The sequence below is a fragment of the Triticum urartu genome, chromosome 2A (genome assembly GCF_056163025.1).
Source record: "Triticum urartu cultivar PI428250 chromosome 2A, HENAU_Tu73, whole genome shotgun sequence".
NCBI lineage: Eukaryota > Viridiplantae > Streptophyta > Magnoliopsida > Poales > Poaceae > Triticum > Triticum urartu.
Window position 1 is genome coordinate 202375489 of NC_141874.1, and position 23243 is coordinate 202398731.

Below are 23243 nucleotides of genomic sequence, written 5' to 3' on the forward strand. Positions count from 1 at the left end.
GTACAGCGAGATCTCTGAAGCACATCCTATGATTTCTTTCTTTCCGGTACAAGATGCTGCGGCGCAAGATCGAGCAGTGCGTTATTTGATCGGAGGGGGCTCTTCAGTCTCTCTCTGCAGCTTTTGGGCAACCCGGTAACCGAAAAGACGTAGTGCTACGTACGCTGGATCGATGGATGGATGGACCAGCGTGTGTAGATCAGTGCAGGATCATGGGAATTCTCAAAAGGCAGAGAGGTACATGCAGATATATCTCGCGTACTACACCAATGATCCGGCAAGGTCTCTGAAACTTTATATCTTTCCCGATTTCTTTCTTTCTGGCACAGTAGCTGCATTGCATTGCATCTCAATCTCAACGAGTACACCGGACGCTCTAAGCTGATGCTTGCGTTGGTTGGAGTTCCTCTGCCCCTCAGTTTGCTCCTAGTTATTGTGTTGCGTCAGTGCAGCGAATGTATTGCTGCGTCGATCTGTTCTGTGGTCCGAAGAATCCATCAAAACCGTCCTGTTAGGTTGATCTCTCCACCAATGGGCCCAACGGCTCATTGGGCCCTTGACCCACGCCCTGATCGGGGGCGTCCAGCCCAAGCAAGGCTGATGGGCCCCTATCGCGCAGTGCTATAAAGAGGAGGTGGGGACCAGGGGCACAGGGTATGAGGTTCGTCACCGCCACTGTTCCCCACTCCTAACCCTATCCGATCCAGAGGGAGGCATTGAAGCGATGGGAAGCTCCACCGCCGCCACTCACGCACTTCACCGTCGACCTCTACACCAACCGTCGATGCCCGTGCGCAGACCTTCATCGAAGGACCAGCTATGGCCGGAACGCTAAGGTATACGCGCAAACAGATCATAGATAGTTCAATCTACTCCGAAACCCTAGCCTAGTCGATCCCATGGTTTTAACAATGGTATCAGATGCTGTCAAGGGCTTGATTTTGGGTAGAAACAGAGAACAGGGACCCTCCCCTTACCAGATCGGATCGAATCCGAACCCTAAACAGAGGGAAAAAAGTTCTTGAATCACTTCACAGAAAAGTGCGCCGCCACTGAGCTGCGCCGTTCCTCTCGATCTCGATGCGCATCGGCGAGCCAAGGCATCTGGGAAGAAGAACACCACCCCTTCGGGGGCAAAGGGCACCACCACCGAGCCGCTTGACGGCAGCGCGTTCACCCTAGGGTGCTCGCGCACGCCGGCAAAAGGGTCGGCAGGGGCGCCATCTTCACACGCACGCCGGCACAGGGTAGCAGCAGGAGCCGTCGCGGCTCTCTCTCTCACTGGCCAGTAGGCGGTGGTGGATGGAGAAAGAAAGAAGGGGAGGAAGAGAAAGCGTGGCGCGGTGGCCGTCGCCGCCGTCGCCGGCAGCCAGGCGTTGCGCGACACAGTGGCCCGGCGACGGGGATCAGAGGAAGGTTCGACCGGGACCTCTCTCTCTCTCTGTTGCTATTTGCAGTGGTGGACAGAAAGGAGAACAGGAAAGGGGAGAAGAAAGAGAACACGGCCAGGCTCGCGCAGCGGTGGAACTCGTCGCCGTCGCCGGTGTCAGGTGCGGCGCGGTGGTCCGGCGTACGGGAGAGAGGCGCACAGAAGTTTGTTCAACCGATCCGCGCGCTGGACCGTCAGATGGAATCCGACAGTCAGGCAGCAAACCCTAGATCGCTGCTGGGCCGCTGGGCCAGAAAGGGAGCAGGCGAGAAGGCCGTGGGCCGGTTTCTCACCGCGGGGAACAGGCGGCGCTCGCCAGCTGGCCATGGGCCAAGAGCAGCAGGCCATAGAGCGATGCGCTGAGCGGGCTATGGGCCGCCGGCGTGAAAGGAACGGCCCACGCACAGAGTTTCCTCTGATAATTTTTACAGAGCACCGTTTTGATGTTTTTTGTCCAGTTTTTGGGCAGATTTCAAACAGTTTTTCTATGCAAAATTTTCCAACGAAAATATTTGTTTAGAAAATAGAAAAAGTAAACAGAAAGAGTTTCTGAAAATAAAAAAATAGGAAATTTTCAAAAAAGAAATTGTTCATGAATTTATAAAGAAAATAACAAATTTCATGAATTTTTATTTAGTCAAAGAAAAGTTTCTGCAAACAGTAAAAAGTTCATGAATTTTTTATTCATGTTTTTCCGCTGCGTAAATAATTAATAGTACTATTTTACAAAGAAAGAAAAAGTATTATCCTTCAATTAAATTGGAACCAATGGGAAAATTTAATTGGATGAACAGTTTTTTGAGAGAAGTTTTTTCACTTATGGGTGAAATCAAATTCAGATAGCTTCTGCTATGACAGTACAAAGATATTTGATTAAAGTTTAATTATGGTATTGTTATTTTCTGACCAACGTTGATGATGACAATATTATAATTCAATGAGTCTTGTAGTTAAAAAGTTCAAATCTCTGATAAATTTTGTATCAAAGTGACCTTTTTTCAGAGAATTTGATAAAGACTGAGAAATGTATATTGCTAGTTTTCCGCTGCAATAAAGTTGATGATGATTATCATTTCTGAGCAAAGTTATTTAATAGAAATACTATCATCACATTATTCATGAGTTATATGCATTATTTCCATTTCCGCCCAACGGTGATATGGAATTAATGTAGAAGAATGAGTTTTATTCTAATTCTACCAGAACGATGATTTAGAGCATAAAAGGAAGTTTTGTAAAAGTTTATTGTGCATATTTTTTAACCAGACCAACGTAGGGTTATTTTTATGCTCATTATTGCTGATTATTGGCTAAGTTTTCTCAGACCAAAAGTTTTCCATGCTTTCATTCATGAAAGCGAATGGTTGGGTACTTGTGACCCGAAAGATGACCAAGAAAGGTCATAACGTGAGATAGTATGTTCTCTCTAAAGAATGGTTTCAAAAGAAAAGAGATAGATCATTGAGAGTCTTGGTTGATGAATGTCTTTCATGTACTCTCTATGATTTGAGATAAAACAAGCAACATGCATGTTTAATTTGACCAACGTCGGATCAAGCATGTGTGTCAAAGAGCATTCGGATTTATTTATAAATTTGATGATTGAATATGCAGTCAAAAGAGCCAATTCTGGCATTTATGTCCCTTGCAGGGAATTACCCGCATGGCGGGAAAAGATGATTATGACAAAACCCGCATGGCAGGATAAGTCTGGGAAAGTCCCTGCGTAAACCGTATGGCGGCAGAAATTTTCTCAGACTTATCCTGTATGACAGGAGAAAGACATGATGACTCATGTGCTTTTAATATGTCCCACTCTGGGAGAAAAGTATGGAGTAACTATTATGCTTTCCTAGTATCGACTGTACATCTTATATGTAACGGTCATTAAGCACTCAATAAATCCAAAGAGAATAAAAGTTATAGACGAACCTAAAGATAAGAATGATATGCAAGTGTGACTTGCAAAAGTACTAATGATAAAGAACTCTATTGAGTTTCTGAAATAGAATGAGGAAAAAGTACTCCTGATAAATGAAGTAGATAATCGAAGTTTCCTCATTCACAAGAGTTATGAATGGCTTTTCGAAATTGTGGCAGAAAAGTTCTTGCCACATTTCGAGGGGGAGAAAGATATATGAGATAAATTAAGAATGATGAAACTCCCCTATACTTTAGATAATGTGATAAAGAATGTGATTGTGTGGGGGAGTATGACGGTCATATTAATACCCCTAAAGAAAAGAAATAGCTGTATTCCTGGATCTTTTACAATTTTGAAAGCAGACTAAGGAATACTAAGATGGTGCTTAAAAGTGCCATAAAGAAGAAAGTTTTAACAGAATAAACCCAAACAATAAAGTTTAAAGATACGCCTTTTTAGTGAAGATGGAGTAATCTGGGGGAGCATGTTGTATGACGTATACAACACCTAATGTTAGCTCTATAAAGGATGAATGAGTACACATGGATCTTGTAAAACTTGTTGCCTCTTGGAAATGAAAGACTATATAATTAATTTGCCTCTTGGCAATGACAGAGCAACAACAACCCCATATGAAAGAAGTGCCAGTACCTGAGACACCGATGGTCTCAAGGAATGAGAAAATCAGATACTTTTGATTACTATAAAGTCTATGTTAGTGAAATTCAAATGGAGGTTGATCCCACCTCATTTAAAGTTCTCATTCGAGTTTTGAGAAGTGTCTGCTTATCTAAATGATAAGAGACTATGTGAGATGAAATGAAATTAGTGAATCCCGACGATGTTTGGGACTGATGAGTAATTTCCAATGGAGCCAAAACAGTAGGCTGTAAAGAGTCTACAAGCACAATCTGACTCCAAAGGAAATACGTAAAGGTGTAAAACACGACTTAAATCGAAAGGTTTTTGCGCGTTTTGCACTGAATAGATTACAATGAGTGTTGGTAGCACATCATGATCTAAGTTACATCAGATGAAAGATATTATGATCTGAGTTACATCAGATGAAAGTAAAGAACACAGGGGATACTGCCTGAAGAAGTCTTTTATGGACTAAAGAAATCAAATGTTGTTTTGGGTTAAAGAAATGTGAGGACAATTGTGTTTGTATAAAGTTATAGAATGGGAAATTCATTTCATAATCATGTGCGTGTGGATGACGTCCTACTTGCTAGTGGTCATGTCAATCTACTGCAGGAGAAGAAAAGAAGTTTTTGTTCTCAAAGTTCAAAAGAATGTTCTCAGTAGAGTGTCTCTCGTTATAATTATCGAGATTCACCAAGAAAAGAATAAAAGGGGTATTAGTAATGTCGCATGGACATACTAAGAAAGGTCTCTAAAGTATGCATGGGAGAAAACCTACGCCTGTTCTTATAGTCAAGGGTAATGGAACTGGAAACTATGGTGTTCCAAGAGTTGATGAGAAAAGATTGAAAACGGATATGGTACCATATGCTTCAGTTGTTGGAAGATCAATACATTACCCTGACACAGTTCACATATCCGGGTTGTTTTGTCAATGTCCAGTCCATATGTAGATCACTGGAATGGAGTCAAAGATATTGGCCTCAAGCTGAAAGAAATAAGTGCTCTCAAAAGATTGTGAGTACAAAGACATGACTTGTGAAATGTATAGCGAAATCCACAATTGTCGCTAACTTTCATACTTGGAGGTTTTTGTGTGGAAAAGCTCCAAAGAATGAAACAATTATCATCAATGTGATGCAAAGATATGTTGTAGCTTGATATGAGGCTGAGGGACATGCAAAATGGTTAAGGAGACCTGTACCCGGAGTTGATAATGGTTGACAACAGCGATAACTATTTTAAGTCTTTCGCTCCTATGACAACGAGTCAAGTGTTGGTGCCAAACACATTGACACAAAGTAATACGTTGTTCAGGAGAAAGTCCGGAATTATGTTGAAATGCTTGGAGCATGAAAGCAACAGACAAGTATTTGCAGATCTACTTATTAAAGGCTTACCGCCCAGTGTGTTCGGAGAACACACAGTCGACATGGGCTTTATGGTATAGTCTAACATTTCCGGACAATAAAAGGGCCCAAGGTTAAAGAATCTGTTTCAAAACAGAGGAGTGTGTTGTAGGTGTTGATTCTATCGGAAATGAACCGTGATGATGAGACATGCTCTACATGCAAATCTATGATGGAACGAGTGCTTTGAAAAGAGTTATTTCAAAGTATAAAAGTTAAAAGTATATGATGAGATCAAGGGGAAGAATGTTAGGTTGATCTCTCCACCAATGGGACCAACGGCTCATTGGGCCCTTGACCCACGCCCTGATCAGGGGCGTCCAGCCCAAGCAAGGCTGGTGGGCCCCTATCGCGCAATGCTATAAAGAGAAGGTGGGGACCAGGGGCACAGGGTACAAGGTTCGTCACCGCCACTGTTCCCCACTCCTAACCCTATCCGATCCAGAGGGAGGCACTGAAGCGATGGGAAGCTCCACCGCCGCCACTCACGCACTTCACCATCGACCTCTACACCAACCGTCGCTGCCCGTGCGCAGACCTTCATCGAAGGACCAGCTATGGCCGGAACGCTAAGGTATACGCGCAAACAGATCATAGATAGTTCAATCTACTCCGAAACCCTAGCCTAGTCGATCCCATGGTTTTAACACGTTCAGCCTCCATTCCTCTCCGTCGTCAAAGATCGATGTTATGTTACCGAATATCTGCTCGGCTGGATTTGTTTGCGGGTCGCTTTGGGTGTGCTGAAAACAACTTGCTCAAGAATATCTGAGCTACTCCCTTGAATGCAAGTGCAAATTGCTTTACCCCGGCCCGGTCCGCATAGAAGGAGCTAGTGCTTCACTTTGGGTGTTGAAGTACGAGCCAAGAAGAGCTCTCAAGCATTAGCGAATTTTGTAGCGGAATGGACTGGATCTCAATACCCTTCCACCCAGCTACAGTCGTTTTTTTAGGAATTGGCAGTTGTGCTGCCCATATACATAGTTTAAAAAACCGAACCGGACCAGCGGTCGAACCGAAAAAAACCAGAACCATGAGGCGCAGCGGTTTTTTAAGCTAATAAGACCGTTCTACAATCAGACCGGAGAAAACCGGTCGAACTGACCGGTTTTATGGAGAACCGGCAAAAAAAAGGGGCCCTTAAACCAGGAAAAACAGGAAAATGTTTTAGTAGAAATTGGGAGAAGTGCAATTCGATCCCAAGTCGTGTGAGTAGTACGCGGGGCCTGCCCATGGCCCAATAAACAACTCAGCTGTGATACTTTGTTGTCCATACATGGAAATAATTTTATTTGACCATGTTTCACACTATATTAGCACATATATTACTCAACATATATTATTTTATTGCTTAAAACCGGCAATCGAACCGGTGAACCGGTGGTCTGACCGGTAAAAACCTGAACCGACAACCTTTTCAGTTCGATTTCCGGTTCAGTTTTTTAAACTATGCCCATATATTAAGCACAAGAAAAATAAACCAAAATCAGTTCAGTGCAGAGCTTGACAAAGTTTACAACAGTTCATGGGTGAACAAGTACCACATGCCTAAAAATGAGGTAAAAGAGTAATCTAATCCGGGTTTTTTTTCTTGAATACGCAATCTAATCCGGCTTTGGTTCCAGTTCATTCTTGCAATCCAACACACAATGTGATGCTGCTTGAGATCGTCTCATGTCCAGCTTGATTAGATGAAGAATCTCGGTCGCTTGCATTTCCTTATGGTCAAATACTCGTCTGACCTTTCCTTCCACAATTGCTAGAAGTGTAAATTGCCATAGAGAGGCTTGGCTGCAAGGCTACCAGTTAGGTCGTTCCACCAGTGCGCGATGGAAGTGGAGTACTGTGCATTGACTGCAAGTAGCGGAGAGCCAATCCATTTTGCCACCATTAGCCAAACCGGGCGAGAGAATGGGCATTCCAAGATTAGGCGGAAAGGGATTTCATCCTTCTGGTTACAAAGAGGGCAAAGATCCTCATGTGGCAAGACCCTAGTAGCCAGATTATCACTCGTGAGGATCCTCCCACGCAACCAAACCTGCATAAAGAATTTGCACTTGGCTTCGACCTTGCCCTTCCAAACTTTTTCAAATCTGATGGAGGGGTAAGAACCAGCAAATTGAGCAAGATAGGCGGACTTAGCAGAATATAGTAGAGAGTTGTCTAAGTTTCAAACAATTGAGCCCTCATTGTTAACATCCAAGTTCATGAAGGAAATATGCCCTAGAGGCAATAATAAAGTTGTTATTTATATTTTCTTATATCATGATAAATGTTTATTATTCATGTTAGAATTGTATTAACCGGAAACTTAGTACATGTGTGAATACATAGACAAACTGAGTGTCGCTAGTATGCCTCTACTTGACTAGCTCGTTAATCAAAGATGGTTAAGTTTCCTAACCATAGACATGAGTTGTCATTTGATTAACGGGATCACATCATTAGAGAATGATGTGATTGACTTGACCCATCCGTTAGCTTAGCACAATGATCGTTTAATTTGTTGTTATTGCTTTGTTCATAACTTATACATGTTCCTATGACTATGAGATTATGCAACTCCCGAATACCGGAGGAACACTTAGTGTGCTATCAAACATCACAACGTAACTGGGTGACTATAAATGTGCTCTACAGGTGTCTTCGATGGTGTTTGTTGAGTTGGCATAGATCAAGATTAGGATTTGTCACTCCGTGTATCGGAGAGGTATCTCTGGGCCCTCTCGGTAATGCACATCACTATAAGCCTTGAAAGCAATGTAACTAATGAATTAATTACATGATGTTGCATTACGGAACGAGTAAAGATACTTGCTGGTAACTAGATTGAACTAGGTATTGAGATACCGACGATCGAATCTCGGGCAAGTAACATACCGATGACAAAGGGAACAACGTATTTTGTTATGCGGTTTGACCGATAAAGATCTTCGTAGAATATGTAGGAACCAATATGAGTATCCAGGTTCCGCTATTGGTTATTGACCGGAAGTGAGTCTCGGTCATGTCTACATAGTTCTTGAACCCGTAGGGTCCGCACGCTTAACGTTCAGTGACGAACGGTATTATGAGTTTATGTGTTTTGATGTACCGAAGGTAGTTCGGAGTGCTGGATATGATCACAGACATGACGAGGAGTCTCGAAATGGCCGAGACATAAAGATCGATATATTGGAAGGCTATGTTTGGACATCGCAATGGTTCCGGGTGAGTTCAGGCATTTACCGGAGTACCGGGGAGTTACCGGAACCCCCCGGGGAGTCAATGGGCCTTATTGGGCCTTAGTGGGAGAGAGGAGGAGGCGACCAAGGTGGAGGGCGTGCCCCCCAAGCCCAATCCGAATTGGATGGGGGCTGGGCCCCCTTTCCTTCCCTCTCTCTCCCCCTTCCTTCCTTTCCTACTCCAACTAGGGAAGGGGGAATCCTACTCCCACCGGGAGTAGGACTCCCCCCTTGGGCGCGCCATGAGAGGGCCGGCCCTCCCCTCCTCCACTCCTTCATATACGGGGGAGGGGGCACCCCATAGACACACAAGTTGATTGTTTAGCCGTGTGCGGTGCCCCCTCCACGGATTTCCACCTCGGTCATATCGTTGTAGTGCTTAGGCGAAGCCCTGCATCGGTAACTTCATCATCACCGTCATCACACCATCGTGCTGACGAAACTCTCCCTCGACCTCAGCTGGATCTAGAGTTCGTGGGATGTCACCGAGCTGAACGTGTGCAGATCACGGAGGTGTCGTACCTTCGGTGCTAGGATCGGTCGAATCATGAAGATGTACGACTACATCAACCGCGTTGTCATAACGCTTCCGCTTTCGGTCTACGAGGGTACGTGGACAACACTCTCCCCTCTAGTTGCTATGCATCACCTAGATGGATCTTGCGTGTGCGTAGGAATTTTTTTGAAATTACTACGTTCCCCAACAGTTCACTTGTTGCAACCTCTGTCAACGATTGGACAAATGTCGAAGCTGCAGGATAGTGTTCATACCCCGCAGCCCAGCCATCTAGGAATGATTTTTATAGCATCCGCCACAGTGGTGTTCTTCCGTGAACAAATAGGCAAGAGATCCGGCACAAGATCCCGGGGAACTTGGCCATCAAGCCAATGATCATTCTAGAATAAGGCCTTGCACCCATTACCGAGTGTGATGGTGGTAGCAGCAGTGAACAAGGCTACATCGAACTCGTCACACGGCATCGGAGATCCCATCCATGGCCTTTCATCACCCATCCACTCCAACCACTTCCTCCTAAGATGAAGAGCCCTTCCAAACCTCCTGATATCTATAACACCCAGACCACCAAGGTCCCTCAGCCGGCACACCATTGCCCAATTAACCAGGGCCAAGCCCCCAACATTAGGCTTAGATCTCCAAAGAAAATGTCTCCTAAGTTTATCAATCTGCTTAATGGCCCATACATCCAGCTTGAAGACCGGGATCAGGTACGAGGGGATGATAGATAGCACCGAATTAACCAATCTTAGGCGAGCATCGCTAGAAAGAAGTTTGCCTCTCCAAATTTGTAATTTAGCTACCATTTTATCCAAAGTTGGTTGGATGTCCCCACGTGTGATCTTATTGTAGTGCAGAGGTAGGCCAAGGTACTTGCAAGGGAAGTTAACTACTAGGATTAGAAGATCAATAAGCAAGGAAGGTAGGTCAATATTTTCATAGGAAACTAGAAGGATTCCGCTTTTGTCCAGATTGTCTTGTTGTCCAGAGGCACTTCCAAAGGCATGCATAATTTGCTTGACCACCCTAACATCTACCGGTGTGGGAGCAACAAACAGAGCAACATCATCAACATAAAAGCTAACCCGCAACTGAGATGGAGGAAGGCAAAGATTGCTTAGAATTTCGGTAGAGGGGGCCTTAGCAAAGAGTCAGATATTTGGACCATGTATTTTGATGTCTCTAAAATATTGGTTGACGCGGGGTTGGTGTAGTCCTAATTGTGAAAATAGAGAAAGAGAGATGGGTTCGACGCACCATACGTGATGGCCTTAAGGTCATATTTATATATACGTTCACTAGGGCACTTTGGCAATGCCAGATTACATAGGTTAGTACAACCGAGAGATCATGGATTGTTATCCTAACAACTATATCTCAACTAAGTTACATGTTTAACATTCCCCCTCAATGTCAACTTCTACATAGAAGATTGAGATTGAACCTTTAGATACAAATGGTGCCTCGGCCAAAGGTTCAGTGAATATGTCAGCAATCTATTCCTTGGAAGAAATAAACCGAATCTCCAATGCCTTCGCTGCTACCCTCTCTCGAACAAAATGGAAGTCCATTTCTATGTGTTTTTGTTTCTCAAATACACACGAGTGTGCATGTCATGCATTAAAGAAGACAGAGTGGGCAAAGCGCCCTCCACCCCAGAGTGTTACAAGTTACAAGTATCTCATAACACTCCACCAACCTCATTAGCTAAACATACTCATTCTAACCTCTCTCGTTCACCCACCTAGCTAGGCGACCCAAAAACTCGTCTATGCACATGATAACCCACAAGTATAGGGGATCACAACAATTTTCGATAAGTAAGAGTGTCGAACCCAACGAGGAGCTAAAGGCAGAACAAATATTCCCTCAAGTTCTATCGACCACCGATACAACTCTACACACTCTTGATGTTCGCTTTACTTAGAACAAGTATGAAACTAGAGGTACTTTGTAGGTGTTGTTGGATAGGTTTCCAAGATAATAAAGATTACGTAAATAAAAAGTAGGGGCTGTTGTAAGTAAAGAAGCAATAAAGTAAATATAGCGAGTGTGGAAAAGTGGTGGTCGGAGTTGTGAAATTGCCCCTTAAGCAATTGACTACTTTACTAGACCGATAGAAGGTTTTATGTGGGAGAGGCCACTGCTAGCATGTCATCCCTGACTTGGAATTCTATGCACTTATGATTGGAACTATTAGCAAGCATCCGCAACTACTAACGTTCATTAAGGTAAAACCCAACCATAGCATTAAGATATATTGGTCCCCCTTCAATCCCGTATGCATCAATTTCTATGCTAGGTTGAAGCTTCTGTCACTCTTGCCCTCCAATACATAGCCCTATCAACATCCAACTAACCCTATGGTGTGATCCACGCGCACGCTCATATGATGGGCACCAAAGGACAACAACATAACCACAAGCAAATTAAATCAATCATAAGAATTCATCAGCCACCAATAGGACAACGAAAATCTACTCAGACATCATAGGATGGCAACACATCATTGGATAATAATATGAAGCATAAAGCACCATGTTCAAGTAGAGGGTACAGCGGGTTGCGGGAGAGTGGATCGCTGTAGATAGAGGGGGAAGGTGATGGAGATGTTGGTGAAGATGGCAGAGGTGTTGGAGTAGATCGCGGTGATGATGATGATAGCCACGGCAGCGTTCCGGCGCCACCGGAAGAGAAGGGGAGAGGGGGGCCCTTCGTCTTCTTCTTCCTTGACCTCCTCCCTAGATGGGAGAAGGGTTTCCCCTATGGTCCTTGGCCTCCATGGCATGGGAGGGGCGAGAGCCCCTCCGAGATTGGATATGTCTCTCTGTCTCTCTCTGTTTCTGCGTTCTAAGATTCTTCCCTTTCACCGTTCTTATATTCCCAGGGATCCGTAGCTCCGATTGGTCTGAAATTTTAACACGGTCTCTATCCGGATATTAGCTTTCTTGCAGCGAAAGAAGGGCACCAGCCGCCTTACGGGTGACCACGAGGGTCAGGGGCGCGCTTGCCCCCCTGGGGTGCGCCCCCTGCCTTGTGGGCCCCTCGAGCATCGTCTTGCGTTAATTTCACTTCCCAAAAATCACATATATTCAAAAAAAATCTCCGTCCATTTTTACCCCGCTTGGACTCCATTTGATATGGATTTTCTGCAAAACAAAAAACATGCAACAAACAGGAACTGGCACTGGGCACTGGATCAATATGTTAGTCTCAAAAATAGTATAAAAAGTTGCCAAAAGTATATGAAAGTTGTAGAATATTGGCATGGAACAATCAAAAATTATAGATACGACGGAGACGTATCAGCATCCCCAAGATTAATTCCTGCTCGCCCTCGAGTAAGTAAATGATAAAAAAAGATAATTTTTGATGTGGAATGCTACCTAGCATAATCTTGATCACATATCTAATCATGGCATGAATATTAAGACACAAGTGATTCAAAGCAATAGTCTATCATTTGACATAAAAACAATAATACTTCAAGCCCACTAATAAAGCAATCATGTCTTTTCAAAATAACAAGGCCAAAGAAAGCTATCCCTACAAAATCATATAGTCTAGCTATGCTCCATCTTCACCACACAAAATATTCACATCATGCACAACCCCGATGACAAGCCGAGCAATTGGTTCATACTTTTTAACGCGCTTCAACATTTTCAACCCTCGCGCAATACATAATCGTGAGCCATGGATATAGCACTATAGGTGGAATAGAATGGTGGTTATGGAGAAGACAAAAAGGAGAAGATAGTCTCACATCAACTAGGCGTATCAACGGGCTATGGAGATGTCCATCAATAGATATCAATGTGAGTGAGTAGGGATTGCCATGCAACAGATGCACTAGAGCTATAAGTATATGAAAGCTCAAACTGAAACTAAGTGGGTGTGCATCCAACTTGCTTGCTCATGAAGACCTAGGGCATTTGAGGAAGCCCATCGTTGGAATATACAAGCCAAGTTCTATAATGAAAATTCACACTTAGTATATGAAAGTGATAACTCAAGAGACTCTCTATATGAAGAACATGGTGCTACTTTGAAGCACAAGTGTGGAAAAAGGATAGTAGCATTGTCCCTTCTCTCTTTTTCTCTCATTTTTTTGTGGGCTTCTTTGGCCTCTTTTTTTATTTGGGCTTCTTTGGCCTCTTTTATTTATTTTTAAAGTCCGGAGTCTCATCCCGACTTGTGGGGGAATCATAGTCTCCATCATCCTTCCCTCACTGGGACAATGCTCTAATAATGATGATCATCACACTTTTATTTACTTACAACTCAATACTAGAACAAGGATATGACTCTATATGAATGCCTCCGGCGGTGTACCGGGATGTGCAATGATCTAGCGTAGCAATGACATCAAAAAACGGACAAGCCATGAAATATAATGCTAGCTATCTTACGATCATGCAAAGCAATATGACAATGAATGCTCAAGTCATGTATATGATGATGATGGAAGTTGCATGGCAATATATCTTGGAATGGCTATGGAAATGCCATGATAGATAGGTATGGTAGCTGTTTTCAGGAAGGTATATGGTGGGTTTATGGTACCGGCGAAAGTTGCGCGATACTAGAGAGGCTAGCAATGATGGAAGGGTGACAGTGCGTATAATCCATGGACTCAACATTAGTCATAAAGAACTCACATACTTATTGCAAAAGTTTATTAGCCCTCGAAGAAAAGTACTACTATGCATGCCCCTAGGGGGATAGATTGGTAGGAAAAGACCATCGCTTGTCCCCGACCGCCACTCATAAGGAAGACAATCAATAAATACCTCATGCTCCGACTTTGTTACATAACGGTTCACCATACGTGCATGATACGGGAATCACAAACCTCGGCACAAGTATTTCTACTAATCCATAACTACCCACTAGCATGACTCTAATATCACCATGTTTATATCGCAAAACTATTGCAAGGAATCAAACATATCATATTCAGTGATCTACAAGTTTTATGTAGGATTTTATGACTAACCATGTGAATGACCAATTGCTGTCATCTCTCTAAATAGATATAAGTGAAGCAAGAGAGTTTAATTCTTTCTACAAAAGATATGCCCACGCTCTAACAAATATAAGTGAAGCAAAAGAGCATTCTACAAATGGCAGTTGTCTAAGTGAAGAGAAACAGGCAATCCAAACTTCAAATGATATAAGTGAAGCACATGAAGCATTCTATAAAGCCATACTCAAAAGATATAAGTGAAGTGCATAGAGCATTCTATAAATCAACCAAGGACTATCTCATACCAGCATGGTGCATAAAAGAAAGATGAAAACTAAATGCAAAAGACGCTCCAAGATTGCACATATCGCATGAACGAAACAAATTCGAAAACATACCGATACTTGTTGAAGAAAGAGGGGATGCCTTCCGGGGCATCCCCAAGCTTAGACGCTTGAGTCTCCTTGAATATTTACTTGGGGTGCCTTGGGCATCCCCAAGCTTGAGCTCTTGCCTCTCTTCCTTCTTCTCACATCGAGACCTTCTCGATCATCGAACACTTCATCCACACAAAACTTCAACAGAAAACTTGGTAAGATCCGTTAGTATAATAAAGCAAATCACTACTCTAAGTACTGTTGCAAACCAATTCATATTTTGTTTTTGCATTTGTATACTGTAATATAGCTTTTCCATGGCTTAATCCACTGATACAAATCGATAGTTTCATCAAAACAAGTAAACTATGCATCAAAAACAGAATCTATTTAAAACAGAACAGCCTGTAATAATCTGAACATTCACCATACTTCTGATACTTGAAAAATTCTGCAAAAATGAGTAAAAATAAACAATTTGTATAGGAAGATAGTGCGAAAAGAATCAGAACCATTTGACGTTCCAGCAAAAAATGTAAAATCGTGCACTACAGCCAAAGTTTCTGTCCTGCACCGTACAAACCATCAAGCAAATGTAAACATCCTAAAGGCAAACCTTGGCACATTATTTTTATAATACAATGGAATTGTACAAGGGGATAATTATTTTTGTTGAAAAATTCCTGTAATCAAGATTCACGAAGTTTCAGTGAGCATGAACAAAGTTCAAGGAGCTCTCCCACTTCAACAATGCTTGTCTTTCTCACTTTCACTTTCCTTTTTGAAAAAGTTTTGGGTTCCCCTCTTTATTTTTGTTGTTTTTAAACTATATGAAAGCACTCAATAGAAATAAATGACTCCCTGAAACTTCTGGGTTGTCTCCCTGGCAGCGCTTTCTTTAAAGCCATTAAGCTAGGCATATAGTGCTCAAGTAGTGAATCCACCCGGATCCCAAGGTATATCAAAGCCAATTTTAATTAGCAATGATTTGGCATTCAGTAGTGAGCACAAATCAACATATATAAAGTAATGACGAAGTCTAACTCTCTTCCTATGCATCGGCATGTCATAAAAGAACAATTTATGCACACAAAGTAAAGGCCAATGCATAGTATAAACAGTTTCTTGCAATTTTATCGTGTGGGAAACATAGAGAGGTGGAGATATAGTTCCTCTCTCATAATAATTGCATGTAGGAGCAGCAAGCACATGCATATTATATCTATCAAAATCATCATGTGTAACGGTAAAAGGCAACCCATCAATATATCCTTAATAAGTGGAAACTTCTCTGATATAGTGTAGTCGGGAGAATTCAAAAGGATAATAGGACTATCATGCGTGGGTGCAATAGCAACAATTTCATGTTTAAAATAAGGAACTATAGCAAGTTCATCTCCATAAGCATAATTCATATTGGCATCTTGTCCACAAGCATAGCAAGCATCATCAAAAAGGGATATTTCAAGAGAATCAACGAGATCATAACAATCATTATAGCAATCATCCTTCGGTAAGCACGAAGGGAAATTAACCATGTATGAGTTGAAGAGTTACTCTCATTAGAAGGTGGGCACTGGTAGTTAATCCGCTCTTCCTCCTTTTGTTCTTCGCTCTCCTCCTCATCTTTTTCATCCAATGAGCTCACAGTTTCATCAATTTCTTCTTCCATAGACTCCTGCAAAATATTAGTCTCTTCTTGGACAGCGGGGTAGTCCTCAATATATGGTTCAACATAGGCATTAGAAGCATAATTATCATAGCAATATTTAAGTATGGCAAAATTTTCAGATTTGTAAAGAGTAGCATCATACGTTTCAATCAAAGAAGCAATTTCATAAGCACCCTTAAAAGCAACAAATTCTTCAATTTGTTGAACATCATAGTAACTATAAACACCCTTAGCATACGAAGATACGATTCCATTATCACTAAACTCACATTTATAGGGAAGGTGTTTCTTAGGTTTTTCAGAACAACAAGTAATATCATATATTTCGCATTAATTCCAAGCATAGCATTGCAAACGATGAATTTGACCCAGTAAAATTTTCCCTTTTTCAGATATTCGGTGTCGCACATAACAAGCATGCTCATCTAAGGATTTGCCCTCAAATAAGCTAGTTGGGGTTTCAGCACGAGCACATAGGGATCGAAGATGAACCAAGTAATAAGCTTCAACAGTGTGATAGATTTTGAGTGGTTCTTCAACCATTGGTTTAGTAGGTACAACTAATTTTTTTGGTATTCTGTGTTTCCTACCCATAACTAAAGATAGAAAACAACTAAGAACAGCAAATAAAAATTACTTAGTGATAAAGCAAACAAGCACACACGAGAATATTCACCCCATGCTATTGCTCCCCGGCAACGGCGCCAGAAAAAGGTCTTGATAACCCACAAGTATAGGGGATCGCAACAGTTTTCGATAAGTAAGAGTGTCGAACCAAACGAGGAGCTAAAGGCAGAACAAATATTCCCTCAAGTTCTATCGACCACTGATACAACTCTACGCACGCTTGATGTTCGCTTTACCTAGAACAAGTATGAAACTAGAGGTACTTTGTAGGTGTTGTTCGATAGGTTTGCAAGATAATAAAGATTACGTAAATAAAAAGTAGGGGCTGTTGTAAGTAAAGAAGCAATAAAGTAAATATAGCGAGTGTGGAAAACTGGTGGTAGGAGTTGCGAGATAGCCCCTTAAGCAATTGACTACTTTACTAGACTGATAGCAGGTTTTATGTGGGAGAGGCCACTGCTAGCATGTCATCCCTGACTTGGAATTCTATGCACTTATGATTGGAACTATTAGCAAGCATCCGCAACTACTAACGTTCATTAAGGTAAAACCCAACCATAGCATTAAGATATATTGGTCCCCCTTCAATCCCGTATGCATCAATTTCTATGCTAGGTTGAAGCTTCTGTCACTCTTGCCCTCCAATACATAGTCCTATCAACATACAACTAACCCTATGGTGTGATCCACGCGCGTGCTCATATGATGGGCACCAAAGGACAGCAACATCACCACAAGCAAATTAAATCAATCATAGCAATTCATCAATCACCAATAGGACAACGAAAATCTACTCAGACATCATAGGATGGCAACACATCATTGGATAATAATATGAAGCATAAAGCACCATGTTCAAGTAGAGGGTACAGCGGGTTGCGGGAGAGTGGACCGCTGTATATAGAGGGGGGAAGGTGATGGAGATGTTGGTGAAGATGGCAGAGGTGTTGGAGTAGATCGCGGTGATGATGATGATAGCCACGGCAGCGTTCCGGCGCCACCGTAAGAGAGGGGAGAGGGGGCCCTTCGTCTTCTTCTTCCTTGACCTCCTCCCTAGATGGGAGAAGGGTTTCCCCTCTGGTCCTTGGCCTCCATGGCATGGGAGGGGTGAGAGCCCCTCCGAGATTGGATATGTCTCTCTGTCTCTCTCTGTTTCTGCGTTCTAAGATTCTTCCCTTTCACCGTTTCTTATATTCCCGGAGATCCGTAACTCCGATTGGTCTGAAATTTTAACACGATCTCTATCCAGATATTAGCTTTCTTGCGGCGAAAGAAGGGAACCAACCACCTTACGGGGTGGCCACGAGGGTCAGGGGCGCGCCCCCTGCCTCGTGGGCCCCTCGAGCATCGTCTCGCGTTGATTTCACTTCCCAAAAATCACATATATTCCAAAAAAATCTCCGTCCGTTTTTATCCTGTTTGGACTCCATTTGATATGGATTTTCTGTGAAACAAAAAACATGCAACAAACAGGATGGAACTGGGCACTAGATCAATATGTTAGTCTCGAAAATAATATAAAAAGTTGCCAAAAGTATATGAAAGTTGTAGAATATTGGCATGGAACAATCAAAAATTATAGATACGATGGAGACGTATCGGTTCACACCTAAGAAGGCCGACCTATTTCTAGCTTCTCCCTTCCCTCTCGATAGAGCTTATGACCTTGAGTTGATAAGGCATTTCCCCATCAAATACGATGGTGCTCCGGTGCTTCCAGTGCTCCCGCATGGTGAGGATAACGATGGCCCTCAATTCCTTGGCTTGACATTTGTCTCCCTGCTAGTCGCGCACCAAACGCTGAGCATGTCCTGCATACTAGGCACCCACTTCGGTCTTCCCAAGGCAAGACACACCGTTGTCCAAGTTTCCTGGGCGAACACACATTCCGGAAGGATGTGGTTGATTGATTCCTCGCATTGTGCACAAAACGGGCAATCATCCTCGTGTGGAAGACCACCTTGCCAGGCGGTCCGACATCCAACATCTGTTCCAAAGAGCTAACCAAGCAAAGAATCTGCATTGCAGTGGCGCTCGCAACTTCCTTGTGAACTTCGTCGTTGGTGCCACCTCTCTCCCGCAAAATTTTGCCGCATATGCCGATCTTGCCGAGTAAAGGCCATCCTTCTCCCATGCCCAAGAGAAACTGTCACAAGTGTTGTCATCGAGTTGTATCATGTCAACCCTAGTCCATAGCTGGAAGTACTCCTGTATGAGTCCTTGGTCCAGCTCAGGGCCAATATCCAAAGCCCAAACACCTTCCCTGATCGATCGGTGCACCATCGTTGTTCTTCTCGCACCAAAGAGACCCTGTCATAGATTCGAGGGGGGGCAATTCCTGCACCGCATATCCATCGATCCATCGGTCCCCCCAGAATAACGTTGCCTTTCCATCCCCGATCGAACAACACGTGGCAGATTTGAATAGGGCTAGTGACTCCTTAGGTACTTGAATCTAAAACTCTGCCCATGGTCTAGATGGCTATGTTCTCTGTAACCAAGGCCATCAAGCTTGCATGGCCCCATTTAGCCACCCCAGGTTCAGGATGCCTAGGTTGTCAGTCCATTTAGGAGCACATATCGTGTCCCACGATGTCGCATAGTTACCACCATTCGCCTGGGCTTTACAGCACCACAAGAAGCCCCTGCATATTTTCACCATCGCCTCTAAGGTTTTTGGGGGAAGATCCAATGCTACCATCACATTGACAGGAATCGTGCACAGAACTGTTTGCACCAGTAATAGTCTACCACTCTTCGGTAGTGACGCCGCTCTCCATGTGGGAAAATAGGTCGCCAATTGCTCAACTAACCCAGTGAATTGCACAGCCATTGCTTCCAGATTATTAGCGGTAACCCCAGGTCTTGCATCGAAAGGATCCCACAGGCAGTTGAGGAGCGTACTGATGGTCACCATGTCCTCCTCCGATAATCTAATTGGCATGGTCGCACTCTTCACCAAATTTACCCTCAGGCCAGAAGCTTCCGCAAACAAGTCAAGGATGGTAGCACTCGCCCTCAGATCATCGACCCTCGGCTTGATAAAGATCACCACATCATTGATAAACATTAAAACTCTCTGCTTCAGCCCACTCTAGCGAAATGTGCTAATTCTCCATGTGTCATTGCGAGCTCAAAGAATTTCTGGAGGGTTTCCATGATTTGGTTGAAAAGCATGGGTGACAATGGATCACCTCGGCGGAGTCCCTTACAGTTGAAAATTGGCTTCTTGGGCACCCCATTCACCAGCACCCTCATTGATGCATTGCTGAGCAGACCACCCTCATTTAGGAGGTTCATTAACCTTTTTCCTGATTTACGTAGTTTAGTTACAAGCTTTAACTAGCGTTTCTACAACTAGTGTTGTAACTTCTGGTTCAATCATGTAGACAACTTTTGGAACAACTTCCGGTTTGTTAATCCTGCTAACTTTTGCCGGAGATTCAATAATATTGTCTAGCTTGCACTGTCCTCCTACTTACTTATTTAGCGAGAAAACTCCTTGAGAAAGTGTTCATTCTTTGTGACAAACATTTTGTCCCTGAACTTTTGGTTGAAGGAATATCCAATTTGTCTCTGTTGGATAACCTACAAATTAGCATCTGACTAGATTGAGTACTCCATAACTCATATGGTGTTGTACTGTCTGATATAAGACGGTGCTTTATTTAGTATATACGTTGTTGTTCCAAGTATATATCCCCATAATTTAATAAAAGCATATCAGTGTGAAATAATTCCACAATTATTTGAATGTTCGCTAAACTCATGACTTAGATATATTTCTTCATGTTTGAAGAACCTTTTATCTTTTGTCATAATGATTCTTATCTTCATTCTAAATTTCTTTGAACTCTTTCAAATATTTTAGATCTTATGTTTTATTAAGTAAACCATATTTACTCATAACATCAATGTAGTATAAGTATTCACCGTAACCTGGTTTTCTCATTGGACCATATACATCACCATGTATTTTGTCAACTGATTCAAAACCAAAAGACTCCAATACATCATCTACATGAAGATTATTTTTTTGATATAACCAAGCAGTGCCACATTTAAGTGGTGTTTATCAGTCTTCTCAAGAAGTTTAGCATTATGTTATAAATTTTCAATTCAATATTCATGAATAAACCATCAATAATAGAGGTAAATCCAAAACATATTCTTATAACAACTTGAATAACTATTGTTTAAAACTTATAAGTATATCCATCGCATAACCCAAAACATAATGTTTTACACAACTCCAGAATGAAATAACTATTATCCAATTATGAGATAAATCTTGAAAATAAACTAAAGGCATGACTTCAACGGCTTGAGTAGCGATTCTGTCGCCATTCCCGATTTGCATCGCGACTTCATTCCTTCCCCGATCCGTGCAGACAATTGCTTCCACTTGGCGATAGGAACTGGATCATCTAGCAGTCGGCAAACCAAATCAGGGACTTTGACTGGAGCGAGTTCATCCAACAACAAGGTTGCACATACTCCTTGTCCGATTTATTTTAGTCTCTTCAGCAGGCCAATGGTCTGCCCTAGTCAGTCCTCCAACACGGCTAAACTCCAGAAGATCTGTTCAGCATGAGGAATCACTGCCACTTGGTCTGCCACACGTGCAGCCTCACCCTCAACATTAGGGCATTATTCTAAAACAAAGGCAATAATTAGCAACAAAGACAACACACCAAAATATAATCTTCTCCATAAGGAGAAATGATTTACCAAATAGCCTATGTTCATAGGAATACATATAGATTCATATGCCAATTTTCATCAAGTGATGTTTGATGTGTGACAGCCTCTTGGCTACCAGAACAAAGAACAAAAGTGTTAAGTTAAGAAAATGACTAACACTATGAAGATCACGGAAATGGATAAGGCACTTATGCTGATGCCTTTTGTGGGTTGATGCTTCTCTTCCTCCTCTCTAGAGCAGAAGAGGATGCGTCTACCACCTTGGCCGAGGGCCATGCTGCCTTGACAGATCTAGCAGAACCGCCCCTCGTCACCATAGACTGGCTCTACGGGTGCGCTTGATGGATAGATGAGGCATTGATTGGATCCCGAATGCAAATCCCATTCTTCGACTTCAGCTTCCTTGTGTTGGCGACGGGGGTTTTCTTCCCTCGCCACCTTCGAAACCGTGTTGCTGGGAGCAACCTTCTTCGAAGACTTCTTCCCAGCCCCGACAAAACTTGACTTGGCATAGCGCGGATTGTTCTCGGGCTGATCCTCCGAGAGAGGGGTATTAGAGGCATATCCTTCAAAGGTCTAAGAAGAAAAGTAGGATCCAAAGTTAGAAAGGAGTTCTAATAAAAGAAGAAAAATACCAAAGTAAATCTACTAAGTCAGAGGCTTACTTGCGGCAGTGGATGAGCCGCGTCATACTCAGGGAAGCCTTATCCAAGGCTATACAGGCAACCATACTCTTCTGATGTCTACTACACAACCTTCTTCTTGTAGACGTTGTTAGGCCTCCAAGTGTAGAGGTTTGTAGGACAGTAGCAAATTTCCCTCAAGTGGATGACCTAAGGTTTATCAATCCGTAGGAGGCATAGGATGAAGATGGTCTCTCTCAAGCAACCCTGCAACCAAATAACAAAGAGTCTCTTGTGTCCCCAACACACCCAATACAATGGTAAATTGTATAGGTGCACTAGTTCGGCGAAGAGATGGTGATACAAGTGCAATATGGATGGTAGATAATAGTTTTTGTAATCTGAAATAATAAAAACAGCACGGTAGCAAGTGATAAAAGTGAGTGTAAACGGTATTGCAATGTGTTGAAACAAGGCCTAGGGTTCATACTTTCGCTAGTGTAAGTTCCCTCAACAATACTAACATAATTGGATCATAAAACTATCCCTCAACATGCAACAAAGAGTCACTCTAAAGTCACTAATAGCGGAGAACGAACGAAGAGATTATGGTAGGGTACGAAACCACCTCAAAGTTATTCTTTCCAATCAATCTGTTGGGCTATTCCTATAAGTGTCACAAACAGCCCTAGAGTTCGTACTAGAATAACACCTTAAGACACAAATCAACCAAAACCCTAATGTCACCTAGATACTCCATTGTCACCTCAAGTATCCGTGGGTATGATTATACGATATGCATCACACAATCTCAGATTCATCTATTCAACCAACACATAGGATCTCAAAGAGTGCCCCAAAGATCTACCGGAGAATCACGACGAAAACGTGTGCCAACCCCTATGCATAGGTTCATGAACCCGCAAGTTGGTCACCTTAACATACATCAAGTGGAACGAGGTATCCCATTGTCACCACAGATATCCACGGCAAGACACACATCAAGTGTTCTCAAGTCTTTAAAGACTCAATCCGATAAGATTACTTCAAAGGGGAAACTCGATTCATTACAAGAGAGAAGAGGGGGGGAGAAACATCATAGGATCCAAATATAATAGCAAAG